Raw genomic sequence first — 21,089 nt, 5'->3', positions numbered from 1 at the left:
CATTTAAAACTAAATTTAGGTCCCGGGGGGAGAGGTTCTCTTATTGGAGGTCTTAAGAGGGTAGTACCTCTTAGGAGTGCTTTACATAGCCTATGCGACATGATGTTGGAGCCCATTTCTCCCACATGGAAATTAGAAATGGCAGCCAGCTGAACCCGGATAGTAGCTGCCACTGCTCTTCACTCAAAGGTTTCAGCAAGGAATTTGAGAATCTTTGAAATGGGTGTAGTAAAGGGATCAATCTTGTTTTTTTCTTGCCCAACAAGAGAACCTCTTCCATTTACTAGCATAAGGTTTTCTTGTAGTGGGCTTATGGGAGGAAATCAAAATGTGTTGAACTGCTGGAGAAACATTGGGAAACCTGGCTAAGACCGGAAGTGGAGAAACCAAGCTGTCAGCTTGAGAGGTTGAATGGAATGGTGAAGAGCACCCGACTGAGGCATCAGGAGATCTGGAGCTGGGTCCAGGATCCAAGGCTCCCCCTGCAGCTGAGGCCAAAGGAATGGAAACCATATCTGATGAGGCCAGTAAGGAGCAATGAGGATTAACTTGCAACCCAACAACTGTGCTTTCTGAAGAACCTTGGGGATCAGGGGAAAAGGTGGAAAGGCATAAAGCAGTCCCGGGGGTCAATCGTGAACAAGTGTGTCCCTGGGTGACTGTCCCAGTGGTGGGACTAGGGCAAAGTAGCTGCTGCATTTGTTGGTGGGGGCGGGGTGGCAAACAGATTGCAAAATGGCTGGCTCCATTTGTGACAAATCAAGTCCGCAACTTCTTGTTTTCAGGGATAACTCATGAAACATCAGAATAGCTGAGCTTGTTCGCTATCACATTGGATTTTCCTGGGATGTGCGGTGCAACTAGAAAGCGTTAAGAAGACAATGCCCATTGCCAAACTCGTAGAGGCTCTCAACACAAGGGATAAGACCTGGTTCCACCCTGTTTGTTGATGTACCATACTACTGACATATTGTCTGTCTGAATTGCTATAGTCCCTGTAGGTAAAGAGTCTTGAAGTGCTTGCAACGCCAAAAGCACCGCTCTCATCTCTAGGACATTGATGTGCAAGTGATACTCGTGTTCCTGCCAAGTCCCTTGAACAGTCTTTCCTGATTAACACCCCCCCACCCTATCTGGGAAATGTCTGTGGTTACTGTGGCTACGAGTTGGGGGGTTAGAAATGGTCTGCCCATTGATATCAGAGGGGAGTGAAGCCACCATGCTAAGTCCTTCTTGTAAGACTCCGTGATCCATATCTGATGTGACATTGGCAAATCCTGGAATGACCATTTAGCAAAAAGGAGCCACGGCAGAATTCGCATGTGGAAGCATGCCATAGGGACCAGAGTAATTGATGCAGCCATTGAACCCAAGAACTTGAGGACAAATCTTGCCTGGATTCTCTTGTTTGCCATGAGGACTGGAACCTGACGACGAATGGTTAACACTCTTTCATGAGGCCGTTTTGCTATCATGGCCCTTGTGTGTAAATCTGCCTCTATAAATATAATGTACTGACAAGGCAACAAGGCAGACTTTTCATAGTTTATGTTGATGCCCAGTTGTGTACACGTGTGAATAGTGGAGTCCCGTGCCTCGGTCAGTTGATGCTTGGTGGTGGCAGTGAGAAGTTAGTTGTCTAGATATGGAAACACTTGGAATCCTAGATGCCTCAGGTGAGCCGTGACTACTGCCATGCATTTGGTGAACACCCTGGGGGCTGTGGTGAGACCAAAGGGCAGAGCTCTTAACTGGTAATGACTGGGTCCTAGATGGAAGTGTAGATACCTCCTGGATTGCCTATCCATTTTTATGTGGTAGCACGCATCCTGGAGATTGATAGAGCACATCCAATTGTCCTAACCCAAAAAAGGGAAGTATGGACTGCAGTGTTACCATCCGGAACTTTTGTTTTCTTGACTGATTTGTTCAGTTTGCTGAGCTCCAAAATGGGCCTCCAGTCCCCTGTCTTTTTTGGAACTAAAAAGAACCTTGAGTAAGTGCCGGATTTGATTTGGTCTGTGGGGACTTTTTGTATAGTTCTTTTTTTTAGCAACCTTTGAACTTCTAGGTTTGCTTGATCTCGAAGACTGGGTGGAACACCTGGAATTGACTGTTGTTTTCTTGCAAGGGGTGGTTGAGAGAAGGGAATTTTGTAACCCCTGGATATTATCGATAGTACCCATGTATCTTCCGTGATTGTTCGCCAGGCTTTTGGGTACAAGGATAATCTGCCCCTGACTGCCTCCACAGGCGGACAGTCGGGTCTCCTTTCAGGAGTGCTGGATGGACCTGCCAAAGAAAGTATCTCTGTCAGCCTGATTCTGCGGACCCCCCCCCCAGCTGCGAGATTGGCGTCTTCCATTATTATTTCCCCCTCTGTCTCTGGGGGAAAAATCTCCATGTGTGTCAGGCACAACTCCCTGAGATTTCCAGAACCACATCTTCCCGCTCTTCTGACCTTTGGGGTAAGGTCTGGAGGGAGCAGAAAAACGTACTCCCATGGCAGAGAGTTTTGCCATCCCTTTCACACCTGGTAAGAGTCTCTTTTACCTGAGGCCCGAACAGCGTTGAGCCATCAAAGGGGTGTTGGTAAAGGAGGACTTGAAGGGCTCCGTAAATTGACAAAGGCGCATCCAGGAGTGTCTACGCAAGGCAACTCCTGTGCCTGGTGCCCTACTCGCTCCATCTGCTGAGTAAGAGATCAGCTGCATGGCGGAGTTAACTACAGAAGTCAAGGTCGCAAGCTGTGAAGCTGCCTTGCTCACAGCTCCTTCAGCTGTAGGATCCTGTAGGGTATCTCCCAACTCCTTTAGGAGATCCCTCCAAAGGCATGTAAAGTGGAACAAATAATTCAGCGACCTGAGAGTAAAGGCCACTGAAGAAAACATACGCTTCCCATACCTGTCCATCGTACTGGACTCTTTGTTTGGCAGATGGACAGAAGAAGAAGTCTCCGCTAGTTCTTTCTTGGTGGATGCTGCCACCAGCATAGCATCAACAGGCACACCCTTTGATAGAAAAGGCTTATCATCTGCAGCAGTTATGAATTTATTGGCCCTCCTCGGAACTGGTTCTATAGTCTCTGAAGAGCTCCATGCCTTCCGACTCACTTGGGCCAGCAGTGGGTCAAAAGGTGGAGACACCCAAGAGGTGAAGGGTCGGGAACCAAATGCATCCAGGTACATAGATTCATCCACAGAAGGAGCAAGGGATTTCCAGCAACCCCTCTCTCTAAGGATTTCCAGGATGTCTGAAAAAGAGACGTCCGCAGAGGGGGACCGTGGGGACCCTTCTGAGTCCTCCAAGTCCTTGTCTGAAATGAGGGACTCGGGGGGGGGGGGTCCAAATGCTTCCTCTTGCATTTTTTCTTCCGAGGGACCTCCTCTGAGGGGTGCTCTGGGGAGGTTTCGGAAGAGGTGGGGTCACCCAATGGGACATCCTGGAGCATGGGTTCCCTATGCTTGGGGGGAAGAAGAAGTTCGGAGGCTGAAACTGGCACCAAAGAAGTAGGAACCAATGGAGCTGAGGGTGGAGCAGTCTCAGAGGACAGCACATTCATCACCTTGAAGGCATTGCATTCTTGGCCCGAAAGAGTCCCTGGCTCCAAAGAGACCGGAGATCTCCTCCGAACCAGGGGCGATGGCTCCGAGGCCGATATAAGAGCCGAGCTCACCTGCACCGAAGCTCCAAGAGGGAGAGCGGGGTCGGACAAGGGTCCGATGTCACTTCCCCACTCGGTGCCCACGAGAGAACATCGGCCCCCAGATCCCTCGATAGACTGAGTTAACGAGGAGGTCAGAGCAGTAGTCAGAACAGAGAGACCGGTGGTAATCGGAACCGACAGTTCCACCACAACTTCCATGCACTTCGGCTCCGAAGTCAGTGGAGGAATCGATACAGGTGTTGGTTGGACTGTTGGCACCACTTCCTTATGGGCTGGGCTTGATAATATTTTAGCTAATGCCGGTGTCTTAAGAAGCCTCTTCGCCACCCTCTCCACATCATCATCTGAAAGACTCCTGGATGACGGAGAGGAATGGGTGGAAGATTGATGACTGCCTGCCACAGATTGCAAAAGTGTAGACTATGGAACAGACTGCACTGGTTCAGGAGAGGGAGACCTGCTTCTCTTGTGAGTCCTGACTGGCTCCGAGAGTACTGATGGAGCCGCCAGAGAAAGAGCTTTGTCAGAACCAACACTTGGATCTGACAAACCAGAAGGTTTTTCCTTTGCTTTGGATGACTCCAAAATCGGAGCCGACAAGGACGATGGCATAGCAGACTTGTCCTGTTTTTTGACTGACTGAGTACCCTCAGAAGAAGCACTGAAGGAGATCTTCAATAAGCCACGCAAAATCAACTTATTTTTCCTCTCCTGCAGAACCTGAGAACTAAAGGTATGACATATGGAACACGAGTCCTGCAGGTGGACAGCCCCTAAGCAATAAACACAACTTGTGTGCCCATCTGTAAGGGACATCTTTTGGCAGCACGAGTCACACTTTTTAAAACCTGAAGGTTTTGTTTCTTTAGTGGGATCCTTAGACATACTATCAAATAACTACAAAAGACACCAAGAATAATGACAGTAAGAATAAAACTGAACTATCACTATAACTATAACTGTAAAGTTAACTTTTTTTTTTTTGAAAAGAAAGAGGGAAGGGGAAGAGCCTCTAAGTAAAATGGCGAACTCCCTCAATCGAGGAGAGCCTCTAACAAACAGCTGCTCCTGTAAAGATAGAGAAGAGAGAGAAGAGAAAAAAAGCCCTTTAACTAAAAAACAGGGCTGAAAGAAGAACCCTCAAAGTTAAAACTGGTTCACAAGGACAAGGAAGGCCTAAAGGAAAACGACGGCCACAACAACAACAACAACAAAACCAGCAGTGGAAAAGGTTAGAAAAGGAGCTAATCTAAACAGAAAACACTCTAACACTCAATAATATCCAGAAAAAAGAAGTTATGTACTCACCATAACATTCCATCTGAGTAGGTACTACATTTGTCTGCAACCTGTGGGTTTCGGATCCGACCTCGGATCCGAGCTGGCAGCTTTACTAGCTAAAAGATCCAAGCTCCTGGCTCCTCCCCTTTACCCATAATCCCCTGCTACATGCTCCCTTTCCTCAGATCGAGTTTGCTTAATCTAACAACTAAGACCCTCGACAGAGGACCAAGTAATGCCTGAACACATGAAACAATCTCAATCATGATCAGGAACCACGATAATGGTTAGGCAGCATGGAGGGGGGGGTCAGTTGCAGACAAATGAAGTACCTACTCAGATGGAACGTTATGGTGAGTACATAACTTCTTTATCTGAAGTAGTTACTTCATCTGCTCTGCAACCTGTGGGACAGAGTCCCCAGCTACCTAAAACCTTGTAAGGCCCTCAAGGAAGGATATTCCGAAGCACCGCGGAGCCAAAGGAAGCCCTACTCCTGGATATCATATCCAATTTATAATGAGAAATGAATGTATGGGAAGAGGACCAAGTAGCTGCTGAACATATGTCGTCCAGGGGAACCCTGGACCAGAAGGTTGCTGATGTGGCTATGGATCGAGTTGAGTGGGCATGGACTCCGATAGGAGCAGGTTTACCTGAGGCTACATACGCATGAATGATGCACTGTGAAATCCAATTTGCTAAGGTAACTTTGGTACTAGCTCTACCCAAAGCAGATTTGGCAAAGAACACAAACAATTGATCAGCCTTGCGAATATCCTTCATCCTGTGCAAGTAAAAACGCAGTTGTCTATGTACATCCAACTTGTGTAATTTGTATTCCCCTTTGTTCTGAAAGTTGGGAAAGAACACTGGTAAATTAATTGACTGATTAATATTTGACTCCGAAGCCACCTTTGGTAAGAAGGAAGGGTTAGCCCTGAGAGACACTCTATCCCTATGAAAGATTAGATAAGGGGGTTTCATGCAAAGGGCTTGAAGTTCCGAAACCCTCCTGGCTGAAGTAATAGCAACTAGAAAGGCTGTTTTCCATGATAAGAACTTTAATGGAACTGAGGCGGCAGGCTCAAAAGGTGGGCTTGTCAATGCTTCTAAAACCAAAGTTAGGTCCCATGGTGGGACTGCAGTCTTAACTGGTGGTTTAAATAGGAAAATACCTTTCAAGAAGGTTTTGCATATCTTCGCAGAAGCTAAAGATCCCAGCCCATCCCCTACATGAAAATGGGAAATGGCTGCCAATTGTACTTTAACTGTAGATGCACTGGCTCCTTGATGAAAAATGTGTGACAGAAAATCAATAACCACCGGAATAGGGACGGTAAAGGGATCTAAGCCCTTGTCCTTAGCCCAGACAGAAAAACGCTTCCATTTACTACTGTAAATTTTCCTGGTAGCAGGCTTGTGAGCCGCTACCAGAATGGCCTTTACTGGTGATGAGATGCCGGGAGTCCTTGCCATCAGTGGAACTGGATCAACCAAGCCACGAGCTTGAGGTTCACCAGGTTCGGGGGTTGCAATCCCGCAGGATGCGAAATCAGATCCGGAACGGGATCTAAGATCCATGGAGGAACTACACTGTGAGACCGCAGAGAAGGGAGCCAGACCTGGCGAGGCCATAATGGGGTTATGAGGATAATTCTGCTCCCCAACCGACGTGCTTTCTGAATGAACTTCGTCATAAGAGAAAGGGGGGGATAAGCATAGAGGAGACCGGGTGGCCAAGCATGAACCAGAGCATCTCTGGGGCTCTCCCCTGGTGGGGGAAGTATCGCGAAAAACTCGCTGCACTTTGTGTTTGGCGGAGAAGCGAAAAGATCGCCGCAAGGTAGACCCCATTTGAGGAAGATCTGTTTCGCAACTGATGGTTTCAGAGACCACTCGTACGGTGTGAGGATCAGGGGACTCAGTTTGTCCGCCAGAATGTTGGACCGACCCGCAATGTGTGTTGCTACCAGAAAGCGGTTGGTGGATATCGCCCACTCCCAAACTCTCATAGCCTCTCGACAAAGGGGATAAGATCTGGTCCCTCCCTGTTTGTTTATGTACCAGACTACCACCATGTTGTCTGTTTGAACCGCAATAGTCCCTAGAGGAAGAAGGCTGTGGAGAGCTTGCAATGCCAGAAGCACCGCCCTCATCTCTAGGACATTGATATGCAAAGCGGTCTCTAAGGGGGTCCACGTGCCTTGGACGGTTCTGCCCAAAGAATGCCCCCCCACCCGAGGCGAGAAGCATCCGTGGTCACTGTGGCTTGGGGCGGAGGCATCACAAAGGGTCTCCCTTCCCGCAGCTCCCATGAGCGAAGCCACCAGAGGATGGAGTCCCTGCAAGCCCTGCTCAGGGGAATAGGGGTGTTCAACGGATGTAGCAACAGAGACCATTGGACTTGAAGGGTCCACTGCAGAATCCTCATTCGTAGACGCACATGTAGGCAAAGACTGATTGCCGCCGCCATAGAGCCTAGTGCTCTCAGGACTAACTCTGCCGATGGAGCCGGGTTCTGAAGGAGGGCTATAACCTGACATGACAAATGTTCACCCTGTCTGAAGTTGGTAGGGCCCGAGAGAGACGAGTGTCCAATTTGGCCCCTATAAATTCCAGAACCTGCACAGGATAAAGAAAGGACTTTTGAAGGTTTACCGAAATGCCCAAACTCTGGGCAAGAGTTAGAGCATAATCCCTGGCAACACACAGTTGATGCCTGTTGGAGGCAGTGAGGAGCCAGTCGTCCAGGTATGGAAAGACCTGAATGCCCTGGAGTCTCAGGTGGGCTGCAACCACTGCCATGGCTTTGGTGAACACCCTGGGGGCTGAGGTGAGGCCGAACGGAAGAACCCTGAATTGATAATGACTGGCTCCCAGCTGGAAGCGGAGAAACCTCCTGGATCGTCTGTTCATCAAAATGTGGTAGTATGCATCCTTGAGGTCTATGGAGCACATCCAGTCATTCTCCTGAAGGAAGGGGAGAATTGATTGAAGAGTGACCATCCGGAATTTCTCTTTGGGAATGAACAGGTTCAGGGAAGAAAGATCTAGAATCGGTCTTAAGTCCCCCGTCTTTTTTTGGCACTAAAAAGAACCTGGAGTAATAGCCCAATCTGAACTGGTCTGGGGGGATGTGCTGGATGGCTCTTTTTTCTAGCAACTTCGAAATCTCTGAAGCTGCCACCTCCCTTTGTTCGGGTGGGACATCGGGGAGGCGCTTCATGGGGGGGGGACTTAGGAAGGGAATGGAATAACCTTTGGATATGATTCAAGCACCCATTGATCCGTCGTGATGGACTCCCAATTTTGTAGGTGCTCCGACAAATGCCCCCCGACTGCCTCCAGAGAGGGACAGCCGGGTAAGCCCTCTGGGCTGTTGCGCGGGCCTGTCCAAGAATGGTTCTCTAGACCCGAAGTTATGCGGCCCCCCTCTGCAACCTTGTCCTCCTCTGCCTCTGAAGGATGAGGGGTCCGAAGCTAGGCGGGACTGCTGAGACTTCCGGAACCACATCTTCTTTTGTCCCCTTTGATTCCTGGAAAAGGATCGCTGGGGATTAGAGAAGCGGACCCCGACGGCAGACAGCGTCTTCCTGTCCTTTTCGCTTTGGACCAGCGTCTCACAGACAGTCTTGCCAAAGAGCGAAGAACCGTCAAAGGGCGCATTCGCGAAGGACGCCTTAAAGGGTTCCGCAAAATCGCAAAGGCGGAGCCAGGCGTGACGCCGCAAGACGACCCCTGCTCTGCTAGCTCTAGCGGCTCCCTCCATAGCATGGGAGAGTAGCCGCATAGACGTGTTAGATATAGACTTTAGAATGGCCATACGAGTCGAGAAAGTCCTCTTATCCTTGACCGTCATGGACTCCGGTGGAGCTGCAGCGTATTCCTTTATAAGGTCTCGCTGGAGTCTGATGATGTGTGCCATGTAGTTCAGCACCCTTACAGAGAAGGTGGCTGAAGCGAAGATCCGCTTCCCAATGCGGTCCAATGTCCGAGATTCCTTATTCGGAGGATGGACCGAGGAACTCTCCTGTGCAAGTTCCTTCTTTGTGGCAGCCGCCACCAACATGGCATCCACAGGTGAACCCTTAGACCAGGCCTGCCTATCAGGGGGAGGGCTAAGAATTTTATCTGGCCTTCTTGGAATTGGCTCCCCGGTGTCCGGCTCCTTCCACGCCCTGGTAGTAATTAAGTCTACCAGGGGGTCAGCCGGGGGGGGGACATCCAGGAGGTAGACGGGCCTGCCTCAAATGCCTCCAGAAACACGGACTCGTCCGAGGAAGGTTTTTGGGCAGACCACCCCACCCAATTCACAACATTTCCATGATGTCTCCAAGGAGACATCCTCAGGGGGTGACCTTGGGGAACCTTCCCCTTCATCCAAATCTGTGTCTTCCGTGAGGGACTCCGGGGAGTCCAGGTGCCTCCTTTTACACTTCCGTTTGTGAGGGACCTCCTCGGTGGGATTTTCCGAGGAGGGCTCACCTACGGGGTCCTGTTCCTCTAAGGGAACTAACTGGAGGGTCGGGGCAGGCTGTCCCAGTGGTTGGATGATGGAGGATAGACCCAAATGCATAGGTGGGGTGGGAGGATCCGTCACCCGGACCGGGGATCTGGAAGGTCTCGACAGAACCCTCTCCACTACCTCAAACGCCGAAGGCGAGCCACTTTCACCAGGCTCTGAAAGCAGCCTCCTCGGCTCCGAAGTAGGGATCGGTGTCGGAGCCGATGCGGTCGGATCCGAGAGGGAAGTGTGCTCCGACCTGAACGGTGCCGAAGACACACCCACCCCTACGGATCCAACGTTTGGCTCTCAGCACCGAGAGCTAGGATCCGACACTCTCGAGGGTACAGTCGGTGTCGAAGTTACCGGACCTATCGGCGCCGACAACTCCCCGGTTCCGAAAGGGCCCGGATCTGATGACTCCGAAACTCGAAAACAGGTTGGAGAAGGAGCTATCGGGGGAAAAAAGAGGGGCTGCTCTCCCCCGGGGGGGGGGGGGCAGGAGCACCCCCATCTGCATCTGAGTCTGCAAAAATCGACGCATCATCCGATCCATGTCCGCGTCGGTCAGGCTTCTTGTAGATCTAGAAGAGGTCGTCGAGGCGGGCCGGGAGGGCCGCCTCGACGACCTTGAGGGAGACCGGTCCTCCTCCTCCGGCTCCGGCGAGAAACAAGGTGAACGGAGCCGAGAGGGAGAGGATCCGGAAGCCCTCACAGAGGGACTAGCAACTTTAGATGGCGGGGCTGAGGGATGAGTCTCAGCCCGCCTCTTGTGGCTTCTATGTTTTTTCTTTTCTTTGTGCCTCTTCTCTTTGGTAGAGGCAGAAGAGTCCCCTGGACCCTGCACAGAAGAGGGAGGTTGAGTCCCAGGCAGAGTCGGAGGATCTAAAGGCACGGGGGCTGCAGTAGCAGCCTGTACCTTAGAGGGAGAGGAAGAAGTGTCCTGCGGTAACAAACTCGCCAGGGTCAACTTGTTCTTTCTATCCCTGATGGCCCGGGGGTTGAACGCTGCACATATCTGGCAGGTGGTGGACAAGTGGGCCACCCCCAGACACAAAACACACTGAGTGTGGCCATCAGCTGGGGAAAGCTTATGGCCACACTCAGTGCATTTAGAAAAAACGGCTTTGAGCCCTTCAGGCATCACACTAAACACACTCACACACTAAGGGGAGGGAAACACAAAAATAAGCTAAATTTACCACAAAAAATTTAAACTAAGGCTATCACTCGACGATTGGAGACTAAATCACTCACACACTACCTAAAAATCAACTTTTCTCTGACTTTTTTGAAATACAAACTGGAAAGTTCTCACCCATTCCTTAGGAGCTCTTCACTAGAAGCTTCTTTCAGCCGCGGCAAATGAGATCTGAGGAAAGGGAGCATGTAGCAGGGGATTATGCATAAAGGGGAGGAGCCAGGAGCTCGGATCTTTTAGCTAGTAAAGCTGAAGGCTCGGATCCGAGGTCGGATCCGATACCCACAGGTTGCAGAGCAAATGAAGTAACTACTTCAGATCTAACAGTATCTTTTATCCAAAAGTTAGACTTCAGCCAAAAAGAAAACACACTTAGCCTGAGCCAGTATGAGCAATCTGGACACTGCAATCGGCAAACAAGATCTGGGTAACTACCGCTAGGCATGTTGGGATAGGGGCTAGCCTCGAGCCAGTAAAAGCTCTCGAGCTATAGTATACGGCTGAGTTGGAGCCGAGGATTGGCTACGAACCCAAACAGCAAGAACGAAGGTGAGATAGAGACAACATAACATCAATAGTCTCCTTTATTAGAAAAATTTGTGAAGAAAACTGACAGGTCAATGGATTGATTAATACTCAATTCCGAAACAACTTTGGGTAGAAAGGACATGTTTTTCCGAAGTGACACTCTCTTTGCCGAAAACTATGTAAGGGTGTTTTATGCACAAAGGCTGTAATTCTGATATTCTTCTTGCTGAGGTAATTCCTACCAACAATAAAGTTTTCCAAGACAAAAATTTCATATCGTAAGTGGGAGCAGGCTCAAAGGGAGGACGAGTCAAGTGGCAGCAGGCTCAAAGGGAGGACAAGTCAAAGTTTGTAGGACCAGCGTCAAATTCCAAGGTTCAATCGGCTCTTTGAAGGGCAGTTTGATATTTGTGATTGCCTTCAAGAAGGTTTTACAGAAGCCGTGAGATATTAAACAGGAATCTTGGAAACCATTGTGAAAGTTTGAGATAGATGCAAAGTGGGCGCGAATAGTAGAAGCTGAAGCTCCTGAATGGAATAGATTTGATAAATACTCCAAAACCAAACTAATCAAAGCTGAAAAGGGGTCTACTCCTTTTTCTTGAGACCAAAACATGAATCTTTTCCATTTGCTAAGATAAATTTTCCTGGTGAATGGTTTATGGGAAGCCAGAAGAATCTTTCATACAGGGGAAGATAGATTATTTTGCCTGGCAATTTCTGGAAGTGGAGGAACCAAGCTGTCAGCTTGAGGCTGGATAGGATTGGATGGATCAACCCTTGTGGATGTGACAGTAATCCCAGAGTTGGATCCAGAGTCCACAATCAGTGAGCCAGGTGAGGCCAAAGGAAAGGGAACCAGACTTGGGGCCAATAGGGTGCAATGAGGATTACTTTGCTTCTCAACTGAAGAGCTTTCTTTAGAAATTGTGGGATCAGAGAAAAGGGAGGAAAGGCATAAAGTAGTCCCGTGGGCCAATCGTGTACTAGAGCTTCCCTTGGGGACTCCTCCTGAGGGGGGATTAGGGCGAAGTAGCTGCTGCATTTGTGGTTGGTGGGAGATGCGAATAGATTGCAGCAAGGCTGGCCTCAGCGACTGAAAATCTCTGCCGCTATGACATGACTGAGGCACCACTCGTAAGGCAGGAAAATGCATCTGCTCAATTTGTCCGCAATCACGTTGAAATCCCCAGGAATGTGCATTGCTATTAGAAAGTGGTTGGAAGATATCACCCATTGCCAAACTCTCATGGCTTCTCGAAATGATGGGTAGGATTTGGTTCCCCCGTTTGTTGATATACCAGACGACCGACATGTCTGACTGGATAACAATTGTCCCTGATGGGAGGACAAACTGGAATGCTTACAAAACCAGAAGCACCACCCTCAGTTCTAGGACATTGATATGCAAGTTGGCCACCATGGGGAACCAAGTGCCTTGGACAGTCTTTTCGCTGAAAATGCCCCACCCCCACACCATCAGGGATGCGTTCGTAGTCACTATGGCCTTGGGCTGAGAGGGTGAGAACGAGCGACTCCATAATTCCTTTTCTGGCTTCATCCACCAATTCAAGTCTTGTTTAGATCAATTTGTTATGCTGATCAGAAAAGACATAGGGTGTGTTAAAAGGGACCACTGTGATGCCAGGAGCCATTGTAGTAGTCTTGTGTGTAGTCTTGCTAGAGGAACTATAGTAATCGTTGCTGCCTTTGATCCTAGTAGTTGAAGGACTGCACGAGCTGAGACTTTGTCCTGACTCCTGAGAGAGTATCACTTGGAGTTGAGATCTTAGTCTTTGGAGCCTGTGAAGCGGAAGGGTGACCAGGCAATACCGTGTGTCGAATGTTGCTCCTATGAACTCTAGATTTTGAGTAGGAACCAGTTTTGACTTTTCTTCATTAAGATCCCTAAGGATCTTGCTAGTTGTAGAGTATAGTGCGAGCTGTTACCATTGCCATACATTTGATGAACACTCTGGGGACTGTGGAGAGACCAAAGGTCAGCACTCAAAATTGGTAGATTGGCTCCCAGCTGGAAGCACAGAAATCTTCTGGAGTGCTCATAAATTTTTATATGATAATATGCATCCTGAAGATCTATCAAGCACATCTAGTTGTCTTTCTCCAGAAATGGGAGGATAGATTGAACCATGGCCATCCGGAATTTTGTCTGCCTGATAAACGTATTTAGGATGCTGAGGTCCAGAACTGGCCTCCAGTCCCCTGTCTTTTTTGGTACTAAAAAGAACCTTGAGTAAACTCCGGATTCTATCTGTTCTGGCGGGACTGTTTGGATGACTCTTTTTAGAAGCAGCTCTTGAATTTCCTGTGCTGCTGCATCCCGTTGACTGGGTGGAACGTCAGGGGTTTGCCTTTGTGGCCTCGGGTAAAGATCGAAAGGGATGTGATAACCTCTGGTAATTATCGCCTACACCCAAGAATCTGTCATTATGGAGTGCCAGGTTAGGTGGTGCAGAGAAAATCATCCCCCGAATGCTTTCAGAGACAAGCAATCGGGCCACTCTTCAGAAGCACTGGTAGGGCTGTCCAGAGAAAGAGTCTGTGGACCCCTGGTTACACAGACCCCCTCTGCCTTGGGGGAGACTGTCTTCCTAATGAGTTCCCCCATCTGCCCCAGGGGAAAAATTGCCATGTGTGTCACGGAAAGGCCCTTGGGATTTTCTGAACCACATCTTTCCACTTCTCTGATTCCTACAGTAGGAACATTGGGGACTGGAAAAATGCATGCCCACAGCAGACAGAGTCTTGCCATACTTTTCACACCTGACTAATGTGTCTTTAACCTTTGGGCAGAAAAGAGAGGAAGCATCAATGGGAGCATTGACGAAGGAAGGCTTAAAAGGGTCCGCAAAATCACACAAGTGCATCCAGGCATGATGTCTCATGACAATGCCTTCTTTGGCCACCCCTTTGGTAGTATGGGAAATCAGCTGCATGGATGCATTAGATATGGATTCCAGGGTGTCAGGCTGTGAGGCAACTTTGTCACATACCTCATCAGACACAGCTCCTACTAAGGTTCCTGAGAGTTCCGTGATCAAGTCCCTCTGGAGACGGGTAAAGTGAGCCAAGTAATTAAATAACTGTATTGCAAAGGTTGATGAAGCATCCACCTGCTTCCCTAGTCTGTCCATCGTCCAGGACTCCTTGTTTGGAGGATGGACACCAGGCCTCTCCTCAGCGAATTCCTTTCTAGTGGCCGCTGCCACCACTATAGTGTCTACTGCCAAGCCTTTGGACCAATGAGGGTGATCCTGTGGAGGGGACAGTATTTTGTCCGGTCTCGGGGGGATTGGCTCAACGGTATCAGGACTCTTCCAGGCATGCTGCATGATGAGCTGGACTAATTCATCTGCAGGTAGGGTCACCTAGGAAGTAGAGGGTCGAGCACGGAAAGCCTGCAAGAATACAGATTACTCAGAGGAAGGGTTGGTGGGCTTCTGGTCACCCTGCTGCTTTAAGATTTCTAGTATGTCTCCAAGGGAGACATCCTCAGGGGGTGACTGTGGGAACCCTTCCCCCCTCATTGTAATCTGTATCTTCAGTAAGGAATTCCTCAGGGGAATCCACATGCATCCTCTTGCATGATCTCTTATGGGGTGGCTCTTTAGGGGGGCATCTGAAAAGGACTCCGAAGAGAGGGTGCCCTGTGGTAGGGTATCTTGAGGTTCCCATGCCCGATGTCCCAGCATAGTGTACTGTGTCAGCTGCAGACCAGAGGACGTGTATATGTGGCATTCCGGTGCTGAAGGAACCAGCTGTGAACCTGCTGAGGTGAGTGCCCTCTCCATAACCTGAAAGGCAGGCTCGCCTAAAGAGGGATGGGAGCCCGGAACAGAGATAGATAACTTCAGAACCGGGGACACACCCAGCTCCAACGAGCCTGCCCCCAGGGAAGGATCCACAATAGGACTTGGAGCTGTCAAAGCAACTGGAACCGTAGATGGAACCATAGAAAAAAATGGGTGCCGTACTAGGGGTCAGGTGCCGACAAACCAATCATGGTCTCAAGGGTGGGTTGGCTCTGACTTGAGTCGGGGACCACAGGGTAGGCTCCGGAACCATGGTAAGATCTACCAGTGGAACCGAAGAAGCTGGCACCAGGATAGGCATCGGCACTGAGGGCTCCGATACCTGCAAGGAGGTTGAAGGAGGAATATACATTGGAGTCTGTGGAGAAAATTCCTCAGCTCCAGGTGGGAGGAAGGATTTAGAAGGAGTTGGGATTCCTCGGGCAGTCAGGAGCTCATTCACGAGTCTCACTACATTGAGCTCCAAAAAGCTCCTGGTAGAGCGAGTTGACATCCCCGATGGAGATTCAGGCCGATCAAGAAATGGATCGGTAGACGGGGAATATTGGGTCCGAGCTAGAGTCTCGACCTTTGGGACCACAACTTTCAGAACTTCAATCCTCTGGTCTTCAATGATCAGAGTTTTGATGTTCTGAAATTTCGATCCTGTGAAGGGGAATCTCCTTGGGTGGTGCCAGAATAGTGTCTGGTCTCCTAGGGATCAGCTCGATGGAATCCATTTCCTTCCATCCCCATCGAGAGATCAAATCGATGAGCTCATCGGTGGGTGGAGTCACCCAGGAGGTAGATGGGCTGTCAAGTGCAGAGGCTCTAAGGGGGCAGAGATGCTCAGACAATCTTGGAGTCGACTCCAACATCTTAGATCTGGTGCTGGTGCTGTGGGACCGAGAGTCATCCGGCTCTGATGTGCTCAGAGCCAGTCCACTCAGAGACACTATCGGTGCAGAAGATAAAAGAATCTTTGGATCCAATATGGATGGTTCTAGAATTCTCAGTTCTAAGTGGTCCAAAACCAAAGGTTGGATTGTAGAAGGAGACAAAATAGTTGGGTTAGTAATAATGAAGGTCTCTGGACCCAATGAGGTAGGAGCCTGGAGTACCCCCATTTGAATTTGCATTGAGAGAAATTTCCTCATCATCCTATCCACATCTGCTTTGGTCAAACTTCTGGAGGATCAAGAAGAGGAAGCAATGGATGAGGTCCTGGAGTGGTGACATCTTTCCAGGAAAGGAGATGGGAGATGGGAAGATATTGGATCCAGAGTCTGAGGAGACAGGATTTGAGGAGCGCTATCTTTGTGTTTCTTCATATTCGAGGGGACTGGATCTGACGACTTCGATTTTGGATCCGAAGAAATTGGATCAGACAGCTTGGTCTTCAGTTCCAATTCCCATTTTACTGTTATTCCTACAGTCTGATGCACCTGTGGCACCAGACTTCAATTAAGATTTAGTTACTGACACGAATCTGTGGCCTGAACCCAAAAGTTTACACTACAAACATTTGTAAGCCAACATAAAAGATACACAGTTTTGGAAATGTTCTGGTACAGTTCTTGGGCTACAAGGAAGAGATGTGAATTAGAAATAATGACATTCCACCCTGAATCACAGTCACATTTTCTGTGATGGATAAGTGGGAATAAATAGGACAGATATTCTCTATGTGACTATAGTGTGTTAGGCCAAAAACCTAAAATAAAGGGAACTGTTCGCATTTTGCTTCACATATCACAGCATGCCATTATGGCGGTACATTACACCTCGGAAGATAGTAGAGCACCAAACTGGCTTGTTACAAAAACCTTATTAGGTGGCACAAGCAAGCAGTATATGGCTGTACTTCCTACCTCCAGCCCCTTCAAGCCTATATATCCTTGTTAGTAAACGGATCAACAAAAAAGTACAGTTGTGTAAGCATACTTATCATAACAGTAAATGTTCAAATAATCACTTTTGCAGTAACCTAAGTTATATGGGTCTTATCCTGCCAAAGCATAAGAGTACATTCCACACACACTAACCATTAAGCACCTCAAGGAGAGTGGAATGAAGTCAGTGGTTAGGACACCAAACCTTCAGAGCTTTCTTGCCTCAGAATAAGGGAAGAGATAGCCCTACCAGATAAATGTGTGCAGAAGAAACAGAAAGCATCCACACCCTAGCATAACACATAATAAAATGGGGGTGGGGTGGAGAGAGGTGTAGATCAGAGTGTGTGTTGTGACTTTAAGAAACATTTCAAAGTGAGGGCACGTGCGTATAAACAGAGAGCAAGTGCAGGTAGCAGTGCCATTTTGAGTGAACAGCCAGAGCATTAAAATGTATGAGTGCAGTTGTCAGTCTGTTTATACGTTTGTTTAAGTTTAGGTTACTAAGCCTCAATCCTGATGTGTTCGTATGTAATAAAGTTGCTTGAACCAAACCCACAACTGCCTGTCTGTTTTATCCTGACCGGATGAGCAACATGGTGTCAGAAGTGGTATGTCTGAATGACATGGTGTTAGACGTGGCATGCCTGAATGACATGATGTCAGAACCAGGATGTCTGAGCAACAAGAAGCCAGAAAGAAGCCAGAAGTCAAGCCATGAGGTGCACCATTACAAATGGAGGTATATAAAGGAATGAATCATCCCAACCCGCTCAAACAATTGAAAAAAGGTCAGAAATGAATTTCAGGTAACTAAAACTTGCATAAATATTTTGTAAAGAAAACAATACGAAGCATTTGCAAAGCACAAAACACATTAATCATATGCAAAGCACAAAACACATTATTAATCAAATGCAAAGCACAAAACATTATTGATTAAATGAAATGTTCAAAACCATATTTGATAAAATTATTCAAAATACTTATGAGAGCATTCAGAATTACTTCTGATTTGCATAACGAGCATGTTAAAAATAAAATAAGCACAAGAAAAGTATAACAAGCATGCAAAAAGTTAAGCAAGCATAATGCATACAATAAAAGGGCAAAATGAGCACGGAAAAGTAAAGCAACTGCATTTTGTTTAGTAAACGACCCCGTTTTTTGATATGAGCTATTATTTCCCATTGACTAAAGCTATTCGAAGTATAACTAGAGTTGTTCGAAGTAAGAGTGTGCAAAATGTCTGCATTGTATGCTTTATTACAGTACAATTATTTTGAAGAGTTTACTGTGTGCAAAGTACAGTTATTTCACAAACTGCAGTCAGAATACAGTCATTTGAAGACGTTTCTTGTGCTGTGTACAGTTCATTCACAAAGTGCAGTCATTTCAAAGTGTTTCTTACACTGATGAGTGGTTTCGCAAAGTAAATTCATTTCAAAGTGTCCTTGGAGACTTATTTAGCAAAGTGCAGTTATTCTGAAGAGTCTACTGTGCTGTTGAGCATAATTACAAGTTTCTGGCATAAAGTTCTGATGTATATGTTTGTATCTTCGTACATAACTCCAAGGGTCTTTATTACTGTGTGTAGGCATGGTAGAGGCATTTTGCAGACCCAGTCAACTTGTGTTTGATCATAATACTGCGGAGAGTTAGAGAGTATTTGAGCAGGAATATGATATTCTCATGCAAGCAGCTTTTTCTGATAAAGATGCACGTACGAGGGCATTTATTCTGCTTAATCTAGCGGGGTCAGAAGCCACTGAAAGCGTTTATTTGTGTATGCAACAGTAGTGTATGCAAGAGAAGGGGAAAACCGTCATATTGTTGTACAAGCTGATCAAGAGAGGACCATGAGTGCTTGAAATGTAAAGTCAGAGAAATGTTTAACCCCCAGACAAATGTTACATTGAAGAGAGACTTATTTTATACAACAGACCAAAAGCCAGGAGAAACTTTTGCTGCTTAAATTACTGACTTGAGAAACAAACTAAAATGTGCAGATTTGGTGCTTTGAAAGATGAGTTGATAAAGGACAGGATTGTTTGTGGTGTTAATAATGCTACAGTGAGAAAGATTTTGCTTCGAGACAGTGATTTAATGTTGAGAAAAGCCATAGAGATTTGTCAAATAAACAAGCTTACAGAAAGGCACACTAACATGCTTGCAAGCGATTAGAGCATGGTATCAGCAGCCTCTAGAGCAAATGTAGACAGCATGTAGCACGTGGCTAACAGAAACAGGCCAAAGCACATGGAAGCTGCAGCCCCTGTGGGATAACCAGGGACAGCCTGTACCTTTCCAGCAAGTTCTAAGACTAGCTCAGTAAAACACACATGCTCAGTGCAGCACAAGGGTGTGCCAGCAAAACGCAAGTCAAGTCTCATTGTTAACTGTCGTAATTGCGGTGCCAATCACAAGTCCAGAAGAGAAAAGTGCTTAGCATTTGGTCAGCAATGCCACAAGTGTAAAAAAATTGAACCACTTTCAAAAGCTTTGTAAATCAAGCAAGCCTCATTCATTTATTAAGAGAGGTCACTCCAAAAAGCAAGTTGATCATATAGAAAGCTGCAACTCTACTTTCTATGTACATGGTGCATCAGTGGTTGGTGAAAAGGTTAATGCAATACATCTGTTGGCAAAAGACAAAGTGTTTTGTACTCTCCTGATTAATGGTAACCCACACAGCTCAAAGTGGATACTGGTTCAAAGTGCAATGTTATGTCAGCAGAAACATTTGTTAGAGTAAGAGCTGGTGAACAACTTAATTTGGCCAATTGTGCGAAGCTTGTTGCTTATGGTGGTGAAGAGATTCAAACCAAAGGCTCTATAGTGCTTTCAAGCTATTCAATTAAGAACAGTTATTGCTTGCAGTTTTATGTAGTCAAAAGACCTGTACAGTCATTATTAGGTCTCAGAGACTGTTTAAAAATGAAACTTCCTTTTACCAAAGAAGTCCATCATGTAAGCACATGTCCTAGTTCCAGTTTCACTGATGCTATTTTCACAGAGTATGCTGATGTTTTCGAAGAAAAGCTAGGCAAACTTTCATGAAATTAGACCTAGAGGTCAGTCCAGTGGTCAGACCAGTGAGAAGAGTCCCGATAGCTATGCAGGACAGAATCAAAGTCCAGTTAGATAAACAGGTGCAGCAAAGTGTGATTTGTCCACTTACAGAACCAACTGAATGGGTGTCTTCTATGGTAGTTGCTCATAAGAAAAGCTCAGATGAAATAAGAATATATATTGACCCAAGAGACAAAGCATTAAAGAGGCCCCACCATCCTATGCGTACAGTCGAGGAAGTTGTTATCCTCATGCCAAATGCCATTGTTTTTATTGTCTTAGATGCAAAGAGTTAGTTTTGGCAAGTAATGCTTGATCACAAATCTTCACTACTGACTACATTCAGTATGTCATTTGGTAGATACAGATTTCGCAGAATGCTTTTTGGAATAAATTCTGCCAGTGAAGTCTTTCAGTGTGCAATGGAGCATATTTTTTCAAGCTATCCATGTGCTATAATAGTAGCTGATTTACTAGTTGGAGGCAATAGTGAAGCAAAGCATGACAGAAACCTCAGGAAAGTTCTGGAAAGAGCACATGAAGTGAATCTAAAGCTCAATCCTCTGAAATGCAAATTCAGGTTGAGAGAGGTTACTTATGTTGGTCATTTACTTACTAGTTCAGCCTTACGGCTAGATCCTTCCAAACAGCCATTCTTGAGATGGCAGCTCTAAGACGGGTCTATATTATAGCAACTAATGATCAAATGATTGAACATTGTTATATCGAACTCAAAAGTTCAAATTCACAACACATCGAACTACCAGAACAGCGATTTTTTTCCCCAGGGAAAAAATATCGCTGTTCCGGGGAAAAAAAAAAAAAAACACCTAAAAAACTTTACATAAACTGGGGAGCTATGCCCACCACACACCCCCTCACTTAAATATACCAACTCCGAGATCGCACTACAGTGCCGAAAATGGCAAAGTGATGGAAGTGGCCAAGCGACTTTCCCAGAGAAAGAATTTGCTTATATGCCACTTCGTCATTTTGCGTTTTCGACATTCGAAGTTCGACCAAGACGCATTCGACAAAATGCATCTTTGGTCTTCTAATAGGAACTCGCTCTAGACAGTGTCCAAGCCTTACAGCGTTTTCTTGGTATGGTTAACTATTTGGGCAAGTT

The 21,089-nt window shown here is 47.0% G+C and overlaps 1 protein-coding gene across 1 annotated transcript in view; it reads right to left on the bottom strand.

Moving 5' to 3' along the window:
• Window positions 1–21,089, bottom strand: part of RAD21L1 (RAD21 cohesin complex component like 1) — a 1,222,403-nt gene that overhangs the window by 568,548 nt on the left and 632,766 nt on the right. The window lies entirely within an intron of this gene.

This window comes from Protopterus annectens, chromosome 12.part0 (genome assembly GCF_019279795.1).
Source record: "Protopterus annectens isolate FY-2018-M chromosome 12.part0, PAN1.0, whole genome shotgun sequence".
NCBI lineage: Eukaryota > Metazoa > Chordata > Ceratodontiformes > Protopteridae > Protopterus > Protopterus annectens.
The sequence above is the reverse complement of the archived record's forward strand: the minus strand, read 5'-3'. Positions and strand labels throughout refer to the sequence as shown.